Source organism: Zalophus californianus, chromosome 6, assembly GCF_009762305.2.
Source record: "Zalophus californianus isolate mZalCal1 chromosome 6, mZalCal1.pri.v2, whole genome shotgun sequence".
NCBI lineage: Eukaryota > Metazoa > Chordata > Mammalia > Carnivora > Otariidae > Zalophus > Zalophus californianus.
The window spans coordinates 45,260,597-45,275,803 of record NC_045600.1 but is presented as its reverse complement, the minus strand read 5'-3'; the positions used below and the strand labels follow the sequence as shown (position 1 = coordinate 45,275,803).

Genomic DNA, 15,207 nt, shown 5'->3' with positions numbered 1-15,207 from the left:
CCCATGTGTAACTGAAAAGACAAACTATGTTTGAAGAGAATCAGTACCTCTTAGAGCAGGTTAATTTTAACATTTTTCTCTAGTGTATCAACAGATTCTACTCTCTTTTGTGAGCAGATCTGCTTAGAAGTCCTGGTCTCCATTAGGAAAACACACACACACACACACACACACGTGCGCACGCACACACGTGCGCACACACACACATACACTTTACCTTTGGGTTCATTTACTTTAGAGTTTTTCATAATTTTAAAACCAAACTAGACGAAATTCCTAATTTATGAATCTTTGGAATTTAGAATGCATTTTTACATAGGAATAGTGTTTGTTAATGTTGGTTATATACCCAGGCTATTCCATAAATATTTGATTCATCCATCATGAAGAAGAGATACCATACATTTTAATAGAGAAGAACCAGCAAGCAGATGGAGGTCGTGGAGATTTTAATGGGAACCTATTTGAAATATTTTAGGTATTACAGACAATGGTTCTATAGTAGAACTATTTAGCTTAGAGTGTATGGCTTTCTTTTTTTTTAATATAATAACATGATTATTTTATGCATTACCTAGGAGGGCATTGAAATGATATTCATTAAATACCCACTATGCACAGACAGGTATTATTGCTTTTCTTAAGTTATTTTAATTAATTTTATTCCTGTAACAACTCAAAGTAGGCAATTTATTTCCATTTTACAGATTTGAAAACTGAGATTTTAGAGAGGTTATGTAATTTGCTCAAGATCTCATCATTAATAAGTGGTGGATCTGGAATTCAAATTCAGTTCTGTCTTACTCCAGAGACCACTATACCCTGATGATTAAGTTGACCTCTTGGCTAGTAAAATAAATGAGTGGGAGAGGTATTTTCCCTCAGAGAGAGAATGAGAAGAAAGGGAGTTAATTGAGATGAATGGATATGAGTGGAAAGATTATTTAAGGTAGAACTGAATGACTTGGGAGTGATCATTTAAAAGAGGTGAATATGTTCTGCCAAAATAATCCTTGAAGAGGAAAATAGGATCTAGGGCACAGGAAAGGGACAAGAAATACATGGATTCCTCTTTGTGACCACTAGGTGACACCATTGACAGAAAACACCTTGGTTGCTATCTGGAGGTGGTGGTAATGGGGGTTGCGGTGGGGAGTATGAGACAGGGAAATGGGGAGAAGGATTCTGAAGAATGTTGTAGGAGGAAGTGGCAGTCCATCTCTATAAAGGACACTTGAGGCAGTCAGAAGTCATGTCAATCACGTGGAAAATACTGTATTGAGAAAGGAGTATAGCATAGGACCTGTTCAGGTGTCACTTTTAATCCAAATGTGTATCGCTGATATTTTTGACAAACACCAAGTCAGGAGCCAGTGCAAGTGTAGGGGTTAAGAGCACAGAATCTGGAGTTCAGCCTTCTAGGTCTGGAGCCTGACTCTGCCACTACTGGCTGTGTTATATTACACAAGTGACTTAATGGTTCTGAGCCTCAGTTTCCTTCTTTGTTAAATGGGTATAACAATATCTACCTCAAATAGATGCTGTGAAGATTAAATGAAATAATAACGTAAAGCACTTGGAATAGTGCTTTCCTCGGAGTTCTTGTTAAATGCTATCACTGTTGACACTGTTGCTATTAGATGGAATCTCTGAAAAAAATGACAGCTCAATTAAAATCAAAAGTGAATGAGTCAACGCAGTTCAAAAACAGGAAGGGAGGCTTTTTAGTTAAGATATAGAATTTTTTCTTTACCTTTGTGGTGTGTAAACAAAATGTTTGTGCTTAAATTAGCACTGCATTTTAGCCTCCTAGATGTCTTTTAATTTCTTAACAAAAGATAAAAAGTTGTACTCTTGAATATTTTGCTAAGAAACCACACAAATACTGGAATATTCATGGTCAATTCTACGCAAAATTTCAAGATGAAATTCATCTTTGATGCCTTCTCAGCTCTCACTTCCATCCATTTTAGTGCTCCTCATTCCCTCTCTCCTCCCCTCAACTCCCCTTCCCTGATGTTCCCTTATCTTCTCCCCAAGTTTCCAATGATCTGATTCTGCTCTTTAGCTACCCTGTACAAAACACCAGGAACGCTTTTCCTCTCATGCCTTCCCAATCCCAAGTTTTCAAAATTACTTCTTCATTCTCCCCATTCACCAAAAAGTTCCCATTCAGTCAATCCCTCTACCTTCGGGTATCAAAAGTTGGATTTGACTAATTCATAATAAATTGAGAATGAATGAATATTCTTACCATCCCCAGGAATGTTTGCATTTTGTAAACACCTTGTTAAAAGCAATAAATCTGCATTTCAAGTCATATGAGAAAGCTAACTGAAGAATTCTGAGCACTGTGAAGGAGAGTTTAGGAGTGGAAGGGTCTCCCTGAATCACAGCATTTAGGTGGCCACCAAGGAAATATAGATGGCTGAAAATCACCAGAAACTCAGAGATTTTAATTTATTCAATACATTCACATATTTTCAACTTCTTACCAACATTGCTTGTACTTAGAAAAATGAATTCTCTTTACTCTCTTTTTATTTCTCCATTTTACCGTTTTGTAACACTATTAGCATGGCAGAGGCTCCAGATTACTTTCCAGTGGCCATTTTCCTTCCCTTCCAAAGTAATAAAACCCCTAATCTTATGGCCACCAGAATAAAGGTCACATTCCCCAGCTTTGTGTGCAGCCGGGAGTGGCCACGCATTTACATTTTGGACAACAGGAGGCAAGCAAGAATGTCATTTGCAACGTAAGGAAATATCCTTAAAGGAGAGGGCCTACTTAATCCCCTTCCCTTTTCTCCTTGAAGTTGTCTGGAAGACAGACAAAGAGACTAGAGCTCTAGATACCATCTTAGACAAGGCCACTGAAGTCCATTTCCTAGGGGTGACACAACAGAAAGTGGGAAGGAGCCTGGATCACTAATGAATTATCTAATTACTATACCAGCTTTGGATTTGGGATCTCTGGAACTCTGTGTGTTTAATAGAACTGGATGTATTTAAGGTACTGTTAATTTGTGTTTTTGTCACATACGGGTGAGTTCAATTCTAGCCACATGTGGCTAGTAGAAAGTTATAGTTGAATTAAATGACCAGCTCATGAATGGTTGCAAATCCATAAAAGTATAACTCAAATTCACTAAGACAATTTTTGTAGTTAATATCTGTAATACACAGCCTAAATCTCTCAGCAGGGGGATCTCTGACTCTGATGATCTACACTAGAGACAGGCACAGTTCAAGAGAACTTTCTGCAGTGATGGAATGTTCTGTATTTGGGTTATCTCTAGGGAAGCCACTAGTCAAAAATGACTATGGAGCTCTTGAAATGGTGCTTTTGTGACTGAGAAACAGAATTTTAAATTTTTTTTATTTGTAATTAATTTAAACTTGAGTAACTACACATGGCTTATGGCTACTTAACTGAACAGAAAAGCTCTCAGAGTTTGACGCATACTCAACACATCCACAGTTTTCCTGGATTTGAGCTACACGTTAAACCAAAAGACTGGATCCCGAAAATGATCAATGTGTTGGTGAAGCCTGTTACAGCTAATTGAAGCTACTGCTTAGAAAAGTAGAGTGAGCATCAAAGGGAGCTTAAAACATCCCTTACCCCTACAATAAGAATGCTCAGCGGGGAGTCTGCTTCTCCCTCTGACCCTCCCCCCTCTCGTGCTCTCTCTCTCTCTCTCCCTCTCATTCTCTCTCTCAAATAAATAAATAAATAAAATCTTTAAATAAAAAAAAAGAGTATGCCCCAATACATTTAAATGCATCACACTACATGGTGGAATCTTAAAACATGAAAGGTTGAAATACAGATTTGTTTCTTTTGGTAGCAGCCCTGAGAAACCATAGGTGGTGGGGGGTAGATTTGTCCCTCCCCCACTCCCCCAAAGTTGACCCTTGACCTTGTGCTATTGTCTCAGTGACTCCACTGATTTCCAGGCTTATTCCCTCATTTCTGGTGAATAAGGTCTCTTTCCTGTTACCAGGTGTTCACTGAGATTACCCGGCTCTGCCTACAGGTGGCACAGTGTGAGCATGGCTCTTTATTCTGGAGCTCTTTCATTCCAGTCTCTTTCCATTCTTTGTAAAACTGTAAATGGCTAAAACAAATACTCTTTGCTGGTGGCTTCACTGTCACGTGTTCTATCAACAGCCCTCACAGGCAGGGCTGTTATTAGCAAGGTTGACCCTGCTTTTTTTCTAACTCTGCACTACAAGATTTCTAACAGCTGGTAATGGGAAGCCGGGTGTTTTGGTGTTTGCATGTGTATCAGGGAACCTGCCTTTAAAGAGGGCTTTCAGATTTAGAAAACAATGCTAAAATTCCAAAAAAGTCCAAGATCTTCATTAAGAGACCACACCCATATCAGTTGTCCCCCCTTGTCTGTGGAGGATATATTTCCACATCCACAGTGGATGCCAGAAACCACAGATAGTACCGAACCCTATAGATACATTTTTTTTCTATATACACCATATCTATGATAAAGTTTCATTTATAAATTAGGCACAGTGAGAGATTAACAACAATAATAAAATAGAACAATGATCATGATTATAATTATAATAAAAGGTGAATGTGCTCTCTCTCTCTCTCAAAATATCTTATGGTCCTGTACTCACCCTTCTTGTGATGATGTGAGAGGATAAAAGACCTACATGATGAGATGGAGTGAGGTGAGTGATGTGTCAGCATTGTGACGTGGCGTTAGGCTACTGCTAACCGTCTAATGATTAGTGAGGAGAATCATCTGCTTCTCGACCGTGGTTGATCCTGGGTAACTGAAACCTCAGAAAGCAGAAGTGCGGATGAGAAGGGACTACTGTGTGTGTCCACACATACATACACACACACAGAGTTTGTGTTGGATGTCTTAATGTTCTAAGCAAATGGATTTTCTGGCTTATTAATTATTCAGTGGAGGGGTCTCCCTGACTTTTTGCTTGGATTCTAGAGATTAATGCCAGACAGAGAATGGGGAAGTGTATGAGTGGCTCTTGCTACTTTCTAAAAGCAAAAAAAATATATGCATTGATCTTTTTTCTTATGCATATCTTTTCCCATCCAATCCAAGGATTGACTGTACAGCTGAGGGCAGGTTGTCTTTGTGACCGCAGGTGAGGTACCACTGGAAAATTTCTCTTCCTTATGTGGGCTCTGAGGGTTTTGTTGCCATCCAGATTTAGATGTGTGACTCAACACATCACGTTCTAGGTGTGTGACTTTTGGCAATTGTTTAACTTCTTGGTTTACTCATCTTCAGAATGTGGGTAATAATAGCTCCTGCAGCATAGGGTCATTATGTGATTTAAGTGTGATAATGTAATTTAATGTGATTAGTATTTTCTGTGCAACATTGGAAGTGTTCAATAAAGATACAGGTATTATTAGTATACTGTTTCAAATTAGTGAACAAATATATTGTCATTCTTTTTACTGAAAAGCATTAGAGTGCCCAATTACACATATTCTATTCTAATCATGCATAGTTACTGATGTAGACCCATAAAAATAAAAAATATGTAATATGAGCTACATTTATATGTACTGTAATTCAAGTCAGGTTTTTGTTGAGGTGGGAAATGTTGGGGCATGCTCAATTAGAAAATCACTTCACAGAAGAAAGTCGAGGCTGAAGTGTCAAAGAGGAATTCATGATTTTGAACGAAGACAAACCAGGTCAAATGCATTGTTAAGTACTAAGAATGTGCAATAATTCATTTCCCCTGGAATATTAAATAAAATCCAGCTTAACTGAATAAGGACATGCAAAAATCTGAAATCATCCACCTAAATAGGGTGAGAGAAAAACTTGCCCAGAAAAGGAATTAGTGTCACCCTGGGCCCTGGAAAGCAGGGGACAGTGGAGGTAGAACTCTCAACTGCACAAAGTGTCAGAGTAGGTTGAGGGACAGTCTGGCTGTAGAATGAGTAAAAGGAACTGAAGATCAAGAAATCTAGCACAGGAAGATCCCAAATAAATATTGGTTAAATGAAAAAGTTTTGGTTGCTTACTACTAGATTAATATTAATCAAAACTACCATGCCCCTCCCAAACAATGGCTTAAATAAGGTAAAAACTTATTCTTTCTCTCATGTAAATGAAGTCTTGAGGTAGAGAATTCATGGATACTTCAGTGGCTCCTCGAAGTTAGAGATCCAGTTTCTTTCCAGCTTACTCTCTACCATCCCTAAGAAGTGGCCTTTGTCCTTATGGTCCAAGATGGTGGCTAGAGTGCTAGTCCTCATAACCATGTTCCAGATGGCAAGATGGAGGAAAGGGAGAAGCAGCACCAGAAATTTCCTTTAATTTTCCTTTATCTGTCACATAAGAGTTGTGCTTACATCTTACTGGTTGGAACTTAGGCACATGTCCACACTTAGCTCTAAGGGAGGCTAGGCAGTGAGATCTTTAATTCTGTCAAGCACAATCTGGAGTTCCGTTATTAGAGAAAAGGAGGAGAATGAATATTAGACCTGGCAACTAGCAATCTGTACCAGTATCCATTCACTTTCATCCTATGTCCTAACAGAACCTAGATTTTCGTTTAGAAAATTACCTCTCCTCCGTGGTGTGTTGTATAGCCGACTTGAAGTTTGGGCAAGGTTAACTTTGCTTCAAGCTCCACAGGCAGATCCTGATTGATTAATGGTAGAGAAATATGACACCCCTGCTCTTTCCAAGCACTTGTGTTAACTTTCTACCTCCAGAAGAAGACAAATCAGCTAATTGTCTGACAAAGGAATGAATTCCACTGTCAAGGCAGTGAAATATGCATATTATAACATTATGTTTATTAAATTCATGTTTATATAATATATGCATATAATATGCAATGCATATATTATATCTCAACATTATATCCTTGACATTACTGTTTAGTAGAATATGATATATATTATAGGCTTGGGACCAATGTGTACTGTTCCCCTTTTCTCTCTTTTCCAAATGGGATTTTTAAAAATTGCAGTTGTCTTGTTTTCTCAACACCCTTGTATATCAAGTATATTGATGGAGGTTACTTCAACACTTGGCAATGCATCGCTGGGCCATGAGGGGTTAATGCAAGATTTGTCAGAGTAGTCTGACTATTAGCCATTCTTAGGCTTGGAGCTGGATGTAGTAATTACACGAGGCATTGTGTTGTATCCCATTGGGTGAGTTCATTTTGCACATGTGTGGACAATTTTGAAAGTACAGGTATGGGAAGGTGAATATGCATGAATTTGGGTGGCCAAAGGTGTGGACTTCAGAGGACATTCATTGGTTGCTTACTTAGCACTCATCACCCTTTCTTCTCCTTCCTAGTACTCTCCAGATTTTCATTTGAGGAACTACCTCTCCACCACTGTGTTGCAGCAATACAGAATGGGGTGGGTTGTTTTGGCACGATTCAGATAATCCTACCCTCCCCCACATTTGGCATAGTGATAGCATCAGGTAACCCAGACCCTGAGCCATTCAGTGTAGTTGTCAGTTCCCTAGCCTTAAGGTAGATCCAGGGGTGGTCTAATAAGCACAAAGCTCATAATTCTCACATAATGATTTTGACATTGAGTTAAAACCCCCATCTCTCTTTCTCTTTCTTCCTCTCTCCTGCCGCCTCTTCTCACCATGTCCTGGATATAAACACGGAAGCTGAAGACCGAATTGCTACTGACAGCTGTCTTTCAACTAGGAAAGGAGTCAGTCGAAGAAACAATCTGACCTACAGAGGAGAATAAATCTGAGAGAAGCAGAGCCAGAATCCTGATCGAACCATACCTGAAGCTTACATTACTGCTGGCCTTTTCACTTAGTCAAACAATAAATCCTTTTTATTGTTGGTTAATTTGACATTGTTAATCTGATATCTGCAGCCTAAACTGATACAGGAATGGATGAAGAAATGGATGAATTATTACACAGAAGCCTGAGGTCAGGTTGAAATCAGGGACTCAAACCAGATATGAGGTCCAGGATACAGAAACAGTCCCAGTGCTCCTTGAATAAGAAGCTATACTTCAAACAAGAGTCCTTTATGTAACAGAAGCAAAAGATAGTCTTCCCAGACCTTGGTTGACAAAAGCCCAAAAGTTCAGTGTAGTTGTGTCACAAACTACTGAGTGGACCAGTGCAGAGCAGATTTTCCTAGGAAAGTCTGCCATTTAGGCTTATTTTCATGCTAGGGAGGCCTGGCTACTATTCAAAAACTTTCATAGAAAGTGCTAAGAGAACAAAGAAACAGTAAAAGGAGAAATAATCAATCAAGAATCAGTTATCCTCAGAAAAGAAGTAGCAAAATATTATGGCTAAGAGCATGGACTTGGTGGTCAGACCTGGGGTTTTAGTTGCTGACTAGCAGGTTAGCTAACACACCAAGCTTGTTTTTTTCATTTATAAAACGAGAGTAAAATACTATCAACGTCTTTGAAGGTTGTTGCAAATATTAAAGGTGATATCTTATGTGAAGCCTGGGACATAGAAAAATTCCATTAGTGACAAACAGTTCTTATTTGTTATTCATAGAAGTAGGCTTGTACATATTGGTAGGACTTTTGACAGTCTGGGCAGGCTGCAAGATTTTGTGACATTAGCAGTAAGGCTGTTCTGATGTTTAATGATCACGGCATTGCTGACCTTTGGGATTCTCTTGGTAATTTTTATACACTCTTGCCAACTTTTGGGCAGGAGAGAAGCCATCATTAGAATAGCTCTTAATTTCCACTCGACCCCAGAGTTACAATAGTTACTCTACTGGAGTCACACTTGAGTTTTCTGGGAAGCAGATGGGAGCCAGTACTGAAATCACAGGGCCTGACACATAAGTAGCCTCTCTATAAGTGCTATCTGAAGTTTGGGCCAGCAAGTGGATTGTTTTCCCTCAGATGTGATGATTAAAGTGTACTTGGGGAAGGGCACTGAAAGATATAAATTCACCAGATTTTCTTATTGTTTCTACATTTTAAGATCTTTAGGCATGAGTTCATTTATGGTCTGGAATGGAGTCTAAACTTCCTGTGGAAAAGATAAAATAAGTTGGCTAGAGCCCACCTCATCTAGAAATGGTTCTGCTCACGAACTGATCTGGAAGTTTCTCAGAGCTCCAGCCATAAGGAGGGCCAAGGATTAGTGGAAAGTTTTGCATTGTTGTTAGCTCACTCTGAGGCCTAAGGCAAGCCATTTAACCTCTTGGTGTCTGGATTTCCTCATCTGAGAGCCAGGGATAATAATACTTCCCTACCTCACAGGTGTGTTGGGGGCATTAATTAATGTTTGTCTAGTGCTCGGGGATCTGTGATGAAAGGCAAGCATCATTATTGTTGGTTTGCTGCAGGCAAGACTAGATTATAGTCCTCCAGATGGGTTGCATATGGGAAGTGGTTTTAGCAAAAGATTTTCCCAAATGAAATGCAGGCTTTAAGTTTTGGGGCCACTTCAAAAGACAAGGTGCCAGTGGGACTTCATCCTCTCCTTCTTGCCTGAGTTGGCTCAGGTTTTACTACTGTGTGGAGTTACAAATCAGCCTCCCAGAGCTATAAATTAATTTATTTGACAAGTGACATTTAGGTTGTTTCAGTGGTCTCTGCTCAGCATAGATTGTCCAGGATTTGATGAAGTGGGTAAGGTTACTGTTGCAGAAAACTCTTAATTCCTTGAGGAGAGTGCGTATTGTGTGGTGGCCATTTAGTGCGTCTATCCCATGATAAGCGGGAGAGACAAAACCATTGTGTTTTAACAGCCCCAAGTGGACAAGTCAATTAGGCCAGAGGTTTCAATCCTTTCATTTTGTTTTAACTTCCTCCTCGCCACCCCCTTCTCTTTTAAAAAATAGCCTTCCACACTAAAGAGCATTGGTATGTTCTTGAAAGCTTTTGAAGAGGACCACTTTGAGAAAGGACTTCTGGGCAAACAGACAACAGAATGTCTGGGCATGTTAATGCCGAGGAAGAAGGGAAAAAAAAAAATCTCTTCTTGGGGGACTAGAGAAATTTTTGTTTTCCAAAAATTGGAAAAATTGATTCAATGAGTCCATTTGTCCAATTAAAGGGCAAAGATAACATTTCTTTTCCCATGAGCAGAAGTCTATTTTCTCTTATAAATACAAAAGAAAGCAAAATAGAATATTTTACTAATATTGTCAACCCAGGTAATAGGAAAACAAATAGAATCTCATTGTTTGTTAATGCACGCTGCTGAGAATCTCCTGGAACAAAAATTCTAAGGCAGAAATGCAAGTGATGATAGTGCTATTAACGCATTTGATTCAGTTACAAAGCAAGTGGTACATTCATTCAGCAAATATTTATTGAGTGTATCCTAAGTGTTGGGCACTATTCTAGACCCTGAGGAATGACTGATAAGCAACACAGATAGGGCCCCTACTCTCGTGGAGCTTACATTTTGGTGTGGAAGACAGGAATACACACACAAAATTGCAAATGCAGAGAACTAAAGTGAGGTGATGGGATAGAAAGGTTGGTGGTGATTTAGTTTGGTTGGCTAGAAAGTCCCTGCTGGGGGGTGGGAGTTGGGGGTATGTGTGCGTTGCGGGGGTGGGGGGGTGGGGTGGATTTCAGCTGGGGGGGCCCCACAGTGGGAGCAAGGTGTTAACTTAGTCTTAGAAAGTGACTTTATTGTAATGACGTGGCCTTCAGTACGTATGGGATGCAGCTTGGGATTCTAGCATATCCCTCCACGGTGGGGTCCCATAGTTTCTTCCCTAATGTAGATTCCTCCATCATCTACTGCATATAAAGGAAAGTGGATTGTGTTTGGAATCCTCAAATTAGTATTGTTGGCTGTTGTTCTGGAAAGGATGGAAGACCAAATCAGGAGACCTGGTTGATCCTGGTTCTTCCAATACCTTGCTGGGTTAATCATATAGTCTCTTTATACCTTGCTTGATTCCTTCCTTAAAAAAAATAAAAGTGTTGGTGAGGTTCTTTTCAGCTCTGTTTCCAGGAACAATATAGAAGCAGGATTCAATTATTGTAAACCCTTGGTTTTCAGAAATCTATGAAGATGACAAAAGAAAGCATCAAAAATTTGAAAAAGGTTTGTTATATCAGTAGCTCAAAAATGTAATGATTAGGCAGACAGCTGGATGCAAAAGTTAGCTATTATGCATATTTTTGTAATGAGTCTTTTTCGGTCCTTATTGCTTTTTTTAGACAATGGGAATCTATTAAAGCCTGGACTAAAGAGTTTTCAAAACATTAGAAAAGTAAATAATCATTACTGCTATAATGTTTGCGGTTTTGTTACATTCAAATTATTCCTGTTTTCCTAAACTGACAGGAATGAATAAATGTGAAATGTCTTAGCGTTTTACAGCTAAGAATTCCACTTGCAACAAAAATTAGACTGTTACAAGTAAATTCAACAAGTAAGTTTAGAAGGAATAGTCGATACTCTAAAATCTCAAATTCTGCAAAAATTAAGAATTTTCTTCAAAAATAATATCCCAACAAATTTTATGGGCAAGTGAAATTATGCATCACTTTTTTTCCCTTTAAACGAATAAAAGGACACTAACAATATTGACTTCTATGGTGCTCAACACTTTGCAAAAAGTTTCATGTTTCTTACTTCATTTGAACCTCATAACTTCTTTGAAAGTAAATTGTATAGAATTTATCATTCCCATTTCACATATGAGGAAAAAGAGACATAGGACTTGGGACCTCCCTGGATGTACATAGCTAGTATTTTAAGCTAGAATCCGGGATCCTGAATCTTGTCTAGTGCTTCAATCACCCCCAGACTGGGTGTACCCAAAACCTGAGTTTCTCTTCTGTGCTTCACTGTCTTGTTTTTTTTGGTTTGTTTTTAATGCAGGACCCCAAGGTACTTCTGAAAATTTCTAGAAGACTGTGGCACTGTTGTGTGACACACGAGCTTATGGACAAGTTCAGGCAGCTTTGGTGAATGTGCCAGTCTTGTCCCTTCCTCTGCTGTGATCCTGCTCCTGAAGGGTCCTCCTTACCTGTCAGGCACAGCTATCACTTTTGTCGGGCCACTCTCACCTATTGCTATGGTGACATCTTAGTTGTGTTGGGGTGTTTTCTTTGTTTTCGACAAAATCTGGGCAGTACTGTACATTTCATTCTTTCTTTAACATATCGTGGTGATGCAAAACCAAGACAAAATCCTTTAAAAACAACAACAACAACACTATTTTTATGGAGTACAAAATTTTTAAAATTGGATGTTAAGGGTCTGATTATTTTTTGCCTCACTAACATCCATCAGTAAACACTGTGTTCAGCATGATAAGGAACAAAGGATGTAAGATGCTGTGCCCCTCTCCAGGCCTTGTGTTCTTACTGAGCACACAAGATATTAAGCCTTTCAATTAGAATATAATCGAATGATTATGTGAAATAGTTCACAGTATCATGTTGAGACACTGCCGTAAGATCTGCTAAATACATCTGCAGGTCAAAGAGACTGAGGGAGGCAAATAATCCACTTGAAGGCTATGGAGAAAAGATGGAAGCAACACAAGGGAATAAAAGAGTTGAGTTTAGAGAGAAGAACCAGGCATAATTTTGTTCAAAATTTCACTCTTTATTAGCAATAAATTAAAATAAGGTGGTGTTTTTTTGATGACTCATAAGATAGATGTTGCATGAAAGGGTGCTGGAATCAACAGACACAAGTAAGATGGCCAAACATGGAAAAATGATCATAGGTAGACCATTTGTTCCACTTTCCTTTTATCTTTTACACCTGTGTTTGAATTCATCCAAACTTGCATAAATCCTTTACACAGCTGTCGAAATTGCACCTGAAAAAAGGCTGAAGTAGTCTCAGACGGGCTAACATTTCATCATTCTGAATACTTAAACCCAAACAGGTTTAAACACTTTGCCAAACCCAAGGATCACGGGCTTCCCATTGATCTTTGCTCTGTTCAAATGTTCACCTGGGTGCCAAAATGTACAGTGCACACCGCACTGTAGAGGAGCCCCTGATTTTTAACTATAGAAATGCTCAAAAATACAGTTTTAAAGATGGAAGGTCTCTCGAAATCTACACAGAAACATGTACTTTGATGTATGGAATTCGAAAATGTGCTAAATTTAATTTTTCTTTTCTTGTCAACAAGCAGTTAAGTATAGTGTACTTCTAGTATTTTCATGGGGCTGTTTCTGATGTCTATTCTGGCTTCCACAATGCTATCACTTTTAACTTGGAGTCTATCATTACAATTTTTAAAATTATAAATATACATATCGGTATTAAAAAAAAATTCACATAGTAGAGAAACAATGAAAAATGTGAGTCCTCTTATACCCACTTTCCCCCGAACTCCCCTCCCCAGAGCTAACCCCTTTAATAGTTTAATGTATTTCTTTCCAGATCTTCTGTAAAATGCATTACTTTGCGTGTGTGTGTGTGTGTGTGTGTGTGTGTGTGTGTGTGTGTATAATTATAAGTAAATGTGATCATAACATAAATGCTGTTATGCTGATATCTTTTCCTTAAAATAGCAAAATTTATTATCAATTTTTAAAAACTTTGCCACACTAATGAGTGAAAGTTGATGTCTCTGGGTATAGGACTACAGATGGGTGAGGACTAGTTACATTTAAACTCTTTTCTTTACACTTAATTCTACACTTTTTGCTTCCTTGTTCACACTACCGAAGACTGGGAAGTTTGCTTTCTTGATAAACGTGGTACCATAAAGAAGTAAGTCCGAAAATTAACCTTCCAGGAAATTTAGGGCTTGCCTTTATGGACAGAAGTGGGGGACAAAGGAAATTCCAGATAGGAGAGCTTCTGTGAGCAAAGCCATAGAAAATGAAGTCCCTCAATTGTTTTCTTGGTCCATCCTATCCATGGTTGTGATAGAGGAATACTTGGGTCATCTTGCTGGCTGATTTGATGGATACCTCTTCACTGGGCTCTCCCTAGAACTATATTCAGCTCTACATGTGAATGGACTTCCCGTTTAGTGTGCTTGCATACCCCTGCTTAGGTGTCTATCGCTCTTACTTGAACGGAGCTCCTTTCTTGGGGGAAGAGATGGATTTCCCTGAATATGGCAAAGGAAATTCCAGAGTGGGCCTGGACTTTATGAATCAATTTGAAAACAGCTACAGAGAGTTTTGACTGCTGGGACAACTTGACTGGAACATAGCAGGCAGGATAATATCGAGCCAGTTGCAAGTAGCACTGGTAGAAATATGGGGTTAGTGGGTAGGAGTCAAGAGACAAATTGGTTCAAGCAGAATATGGGTGATGTGAGTATGCTTGGAAACATGGAAAGGAGCAGAAGATACAGTTAATTCTAGGGTTTGGCACTTGGACCTGAGCCAGAAGAAATTAAGAAGGTGAGAGTCATGATGAAATGAAGTGACCTTTATTCGTTATGCCATCATGTGCCATTTCTTGTCTTTCAGCTTCAAGCCCACCTTTCTATGTTCCTTTAGTGATGCTGGGGTGGGGACTCTGTAAATGACTCGGTTTTGCTAGCTGGCCCCCTGTGAGGCTCTGCCATTTGGGGATGTTAGGTGGAGAACAGAAGACCTGCTCTTTCCTGTTTCCTGCAGGCTTCCTGTTTGCATCCTGCTCCTGGGAGCATCACCCCAGCTTCACTGTTTTACAAAATCTGGCAGTGGTACTTGATTCTAGGAGCAGCAACAGCAATCAGCAGTTTTCCCAACTTTCACAGAACTTTCTTCCTTGCACTCCTACGTCCCATAACACCAGCCATAGCGAAGAAGCATCCGCTGTTCAGAGGTCTGGGGTCCCAGCCACAGAGGAGCTTCCTCTAGCTTAGAAAACCTGGCCCCAGCCAAACAAAGAAGTCTGGGTTTTTCATCTCTGTGAAGCCCCTCTTTCTAAGTGTTGGTACTTCCAGCCTCTTCTCTTTGATCTCATAGCTTTTGGAGTTGTGGCTCCTTCCTGTAATTGTTACCTCTATGAAACCTTAAAGTTGTTCTCCTTGTGAATTTTTAGTTCTTTAATATTTAGTTAACAATTCTTCATAATATATAATTTCTGCTTCTGTACCAGAGCCCGACTGACACAGGCTCTCCAAGATGGAATGTAAATAGGAGAACTTATGAGTTCCATTATCATTCAGGAACAGTGTGAAGCCTGAGTTTTGTGGAGACTGAGAGAATAAAGGGGAAGAGGTACATCTGACAAACTTTGGGTGGGAAGCAACCAACGGAACTTGATAATTAGA

General features: G+C 39.3%; 1 long non-coding RNA gene across 1 annotated transcript in view; it reads left to right on the top strand.

The window, feature by feature from the left end:
* The window catches only part of LOC113910577, a 33,847-nt gene extending 26,036 nt beyond the window's left edge, over positions 1–7,811 (top strand). The window contains exon 3 of the long non-coding RNA XR_003516096.1: positions 7,662–7,811. This is a non-coding gene — a long non-coding RNA (uncharacterized LOC113910577). The remainder of the gene's footprint in view (positions 1–7,661) is intronic.
* Positions 7,812–15,207: the final 7,396 nt, after the last annotated feature.